Source organism: Nothobranchius furzeri, chromosome 17 (assembly GCF_043380555.1).
Source record: "Nothobranchius furzeri strain GRZ-AD chromosome 17, NfurGRZ-RIMD1, whole genome shotgun sequence".
Taxonomy (NCBI): Eukaryota; Metazoa; Chordata; class Actinopteri; order Cyprinodontiformes; family Nothobranchiidae; genus Nothobranchius; species Nothobranchius furzeri.
This window is the reverse complement of record NC_091757.1, coordinates 48,982,276-48,988,338: the sequence shown is the minus strand read 5'-3', so window position 1 is coordinate 48,988,338 and position 6,063 is coordinate 48,982,276.

Here is a 6,063-nt window from a genome sequence, read left to right as displayed (position 1 = left end):
CACTATCCTTACACACAGGGGATCGCAAGGAACCAACCTTAGCTGGTAATGAAAATGCTGAATTGTCCTTACTTGACAAAGGCATCAACACCGAAACATTCTTACCTGACAGAATGAGTGAAACTGCGACATTCTTACCTGAAAGAGTGAAAGAAGCAGCAACATACTTACCTGAAAAAACGAAAAAAAACGAAGTATACTTACCTGACGTAGAAACGGGGGATGAAACTAACACAAACCTACCTCAATTGGGTGGTGTCCTAAAGTCGCAGCAACGTGATGTAAGTTTTGAACCCATCATACACGATCAGACACATACATCTGAAAAGACCAAAGTCTTAGAGAATAGCTCATCAGCTCTGTCGGAAACAGAGAGCTCACTTCGTCCTGTCTCAGTTGAGAATCAAACCGAAACGGATGAGCATGATACTGTGCAACCAGAGATGTATGTCAGGAGATCTGAACGAAGTAGTCAGCCTCCTCAAAGACTAACTTACTCTCAATTGGGCAATCCACTAGTGACCGTAGTTAGGTCCCTTTTCCAAGGACTTAACAAAGCTTTTATTGACTCTCTTACTCAAGAAGTTGTGTACCCCGTAGAAACAATGCACAGGGACGTGCATGATATTTAATGGGGGAGGATGTAACCCAGAAGCTAGAACCTTAATGAGGTATTAACTAATTGGCTTACTAATATGATCCATCCTCAATTTAGATAAAATATAAAATATAAATTAAGGAAATTAACAATACTAATTAATAGATATCTAATTAACTAATAGATAATTTCATAATGAATTATTGGAAGGGTGAATAACTAAAATAACGAGTTTAATATTAAACATCGGTTAAAACAAGAATCTTGAACATCCCTAACAGAAACAGAAGAGGAAAGCTGTATACTATTGGTCCAGGTGGGAATCTGAAATTTCATTGGCTGAGAGAAATAAGTCCCGCCTCCGCGAAATAAAACCGTGCGACGCAGCTGAGCGAGAGGAGAGAGAAACGGCTGTGCAGCACGCAGATACAGAAAGCAAAGACTGAGCGGTTAGAGAGAGAGAGAGAGAGAGAGAGAAAAAAACAACGGTCGAGGCCGTGAAGAACCCTGATTTGGGTGCCGCATAGATAGAGGGAGAGGCGGACTTGACTCCTTCTAATAAGAGCTAGGAACTTGGAACCAACGCGATTTGTGTGGAGACGACAGAGTGAACCAATCCTCTGTAGGAGGGAACCGTTGGAGCGCGTTGGCTGGTTTTTTTTTTTTTTCCCTTGGGTTTGATCCCGACTCCTATGATCACTCACTTGGAACGAGAACTGGATTTCTTCCTGACGAGGGAGATGGCGAGCCTTAACCACTGAACGAACCAGGACATCTCAAGTAACTGAAGAGCAGACTGCTCTCTTCTGTGAACAATCTCAACGGTGTGGTAGGAAAAAATCGCACCACCGGACTCTGACTTTCACCCCAAGCGTGGGGATTGGACTTGACGCCGGCTGACTTGTGACTCATATGATCAAATCTCATACCGACCATTTTACTATTGTCGATTGTTTTCATCTGTTTTTGTGTGTTATCTTTATGTGTTATATTTCCCATTATTATTAAAATTTAGTATATAAACCGTTTCATGCTATACCCGTGACTCCAGTCATTCTTAAACAACCTCCAATTCTCCCCGAACCTAATTATTGGCCCATTTGTTTATTTTTTCTTTTAATTATCTTATTGTATCCTGTAATCCGGTTACAATTTGAAATATAAAAACAGATTTAATCAGAATTATTTTAACATAAAATCCAGTTTTTATAGAAGAAAAATATATGTTTTTGAATTGCTCTACAAAAATGAAAGCACATTTTGAGTCTAATGAAATATTGCCCTTTTTTCCTCAAGTTTCCTTCTGTAAATTACTTTTTAAACACAAAAACAACACGTCTGATTCTGTGTTTATATTCTGTCATGACCTCGACTCGCTCAGCATGCCACTTGAGCCTGGCTCAGATTACCGTGTCAGTGCCAACAGTGGAGTCAGTGGCTGTGCTGTGCGGCTCCCAGGTGGGAATAAACTGCATGTGTGCTTCCATGTGTGATGGGTTAAATTTCCCCTCCTCCACAGCTTTTAATTAGGTCTTAGTCACTGACCTAGTAAGGAAAGAGCACAACGCTTCAACGTTGCAGGAAAACGAAGCAAATTAGGAAAACTCGCAACCAATTACATCCTTGTGTTTAAAAATGGAGACAGGAGTCACCAAACCACACGCTCCGTCTGTCATTTTAGAAAACCGGAGTTCTCAAAAGATTCATGTCACATTTAGATGCCCTTGTTTTAAATGAATACTAATTGCAGAGGGAAAACTGCAGAGTTTGCGTCAAAGATGAATCTACAATTCATTCCCAACATTGTTTTTCACCAGTTGGGATCACTTTTGACACATTTGCCCTTTCTAAGATTATGTGGTTCTGTTGACATCTTCAATCCATGACATTTAGTGAGCAAGGAGGATGTTCCGAGACATAAGTGACATAAGGATGGAGACAGACATGGACCAACAGGGTGGGAGGGATTTTAAATGTGCATTAAGGGCAGAAGGGTGTATCTACACTCAACAAAAACATAAACTCAACACCTTTGTTTCTGCTCCGATTTTTCATGAGTTGGACTTAAAGACCTAAAATTCATTCCAGATACACAATATTACCATTTCTCTCAAACATTGTTCACAAATGAGTCTAAATGTGTGACAGTGAGCACTTCTGCTTTGTTGAGATAATCCATCCCACCTCACAGGTGTGCCACATCAAGATGCTGATCCGACATGAGTAGTGCACAGGTGTACCTTATACTGCCCACTAAAGTTAGCATTCATGGAGTAACCCGTCTTGGCTCGAGACCACAGAAAGCTGAGTTGATTTACCATCCAGGAGAGAGCAGAGTAGGTCTTTGCTAGCAGAAGCTAACCATTAGCATTAGCAATTCCACAAGATTGCGAACTCGTTCAGACTATAGTTTAGTTTTGGAAACACATTGTTTTGTTTTGTTTTTTCCCCAAAAGAAAAGCAAATAAAGGCAACAGAAGAGTTGCATTGTTGTTAGCCAAACAGAGATATTTGAATATTGATGAGTAAGGCCTGGAATATACAGGTGCTGGCCAGTAAATTAGAATATCATCAAAAGGTTGAAAATATTTCAGTAATTCCATTCAAAACGTGAAACTTGTACATTATATTCATGCAATGCACACAGACCAATGTATTTCCAATGTTCATTACATTTAAATTTGATATTCATAAGTGACAACTAATGAAAACTCCAAATTTGGTATCTCAAAAAATTAGAATATTCTGAAAAGGCTGAATATAGAAGACACCTGCTGCCACTCTAATCAGCTGATTTACTCAAAACACCTGCAAAGGCCTTTAAAAGGTCCCTCAGTCTTGTTTTGAAGGCACCACAATCATGGGGAAGACTTCTGACTTAACAGCTGTCCAAAAGACAATCATTGACACCTTGCACAAGGAGGGCAAGACACAAAAGGTGATTGCTAAAGAAGCTGGCTGTTCGCAGAGCTCTGTGTCCAAGCACATTAACAGACAGGCGAAGGGACGGAAAAAATGTGGTAGAAAAAAGTGTACAAGCTCTAGGGATAACCGCACCCTGCAGAGAATTGTGACGACAAACCCATTCAAAAATGTGGGGGAGATCCACAAAGAGTGGACTGCAGCTGGAGTCAGCGCTTCAAGAACCACCACGAGGAGACTCATGAAAGACATGGGATTCAGGTGTCGCATTCCGTGTGTCAAGCCACTCTTGAACATGAAACAGCGCAAGAAGCGTCTCGCCTGGGCCAAGGACAAAAAGGACTGGACTGATGCTGAGTGGTCCAAAGTTATGTTTTCTGATGAAAGCAAGTTCTGCATTTCCTTTGGAAATCAAGGACCCAGAGTCTGGAGGAAGAGCGGAGAAGCACAGAATCCACGTTGCATGAGGTCCAGTGTAAAGTTTCCACCGTCAGTGATGGTGTGGGGTGCCATGTCATCTGCCGGTGTTGGCCCACTCTGTTTCCTGAGGTCCAGGGTCAATGCAGCCATCTACCAGGAATTTTTAGAGCACTTCATGCTTCCTGCTGCTGACCAACTTTATGGGGATGCAGACTTCACCTTTCAACAGGACTTGGCACCTGCACACAGTGCCAAAACCACCAGCACCTGGTTCAAGGACCATGGTATCCCTGTCCTTGATTGGCCAGCAAACTCGCCTGACCTTAACCCCATTGAAAATCTATGGGGTATTGTGAAGCGGAGGATGCAATACGCTAGACCCAACAATGCAGAGGAGCTGAAGACGACTATCAGAGCAACCTGGGCTCTCATAACACCTGAGCAGTGCCACAGACTGATCGAGTCCATGCCACGCCGCATTACTGCAGTTATTGAGGCAAAAGGAGCCCCGACTAAGTATTGAGTGCTATACATGCACATTCTTTTCATGTTCATTCTTTTCAGTTGGCCAACATTAGAGAAACAAACATTTTTTCATTGGCCTTTAGAATATTCTAATTTTCTGAGATACCAGATTTGATGTTTTCATTGGTTGTCACCTATAAATATCAAAATTAAACGTAATAAACATCGGAAATACATTGGTCTGTGTGCATTGCATGAATATAATGTACAAGTTTCACGTTTTGAATGGAATTACTGAAATATTTTCAACCTTTTGATGATATTCTAATTTACTGGCCAGCACCTGTACTTGATTTTTAACCTCCCACTGAAACAGGCGGCAGGCTGTGCTACTGAACTGCACGTAGTACTGGAGTGTTCCACTAGGGGCCACAGTAGTGAACTCAGACCAGATAGTGTCTCTGGTTTGTGGGGTATAACCAAAAAACAAACACGGTGTCAATAGCAGAGATTGATAACTGGTTAATTTTGAGATCACGACATAAAGACAGCGGCAGTATCGTATGAAGGACCTCTGAACCAGAGGAGGAGTGATCATGGTGAGTGTCCCGCTCATTTTGTCAACTCCACCTACCGATTATTCATAGATCAACGCATGCGTACATGTTGCGTTAATTTCGGGGGACATGAGCAAACGCTTCAAATCAACTCAAATTACGCAAAGCAGCCATTTTACACATGCGTACATTTAGTTAAAAATCGAGTAAATTCCAGGCGTTTTCCCCGCTCTTTCAACTTACCACAGCAGAATTATATTTACAAAGCGCACGCCTACTTTAAAAATATCATCTGGCTTTTAGTATAGATATACAGTATCACCCAACTTGTATTGTGATGTGTATCGTATCACCAGATTCTTGCCAAAACACCCCTAATATCAAACAAGTCTACAGAAAACAAAACAGCCATAAAAGTTAGTAATTTTATTTACCATAATTACAGTTTGCCGCCAAGCTTGAATCAACATTAATGTGTCCAGATTCAGCAACGAACTCCAAGAATTCACCAACATCTGCTTGTCCATTTCTGACTGATGGAAAACATTTTGTTCTTGAGCACTTGTACAACAAAAGTCACGTATTTATAGACATTTACAACTTTTTACACTGAACATGCCTAGAGCACAGAAGCCCAATCACATTTAACGTTCCGTCGTAACTACATGTGGTGGTACCTCACATCAGAGCGAGGGTTTCATGATTGGTGCGGTATTTTTGGCTGTGGTTCAGAATCCATTCACAGCTTTGTCGCTGCAGCTGTTTACGAAGTGCAAACCCGTCTCGTGCTGTGGGACGGAGCAGGTCTGCAGAGTGATGCAACCGAAAAAAAAATTTATAACAAAAAGGAAACAGCTTTGTGAATTTTTTTTTCTATCCAGAAAATATAAAAACACGCCCAACAACGTCTACCAGCCAATGAAAGTCCAATTATTTAAACAAGCTTGTCTGTTTAGACCAAAATGTTGATCAAACATTAAAGTAAACTGTGTGTGGATGTGTAAAAAGAAGCACTTGAGCAGCATTGAGCCAATAAAAATAAAATAAAACTAGATCAGGCACATTATGAAGGCAACAATATCATGACGTGTGACTTGGTCT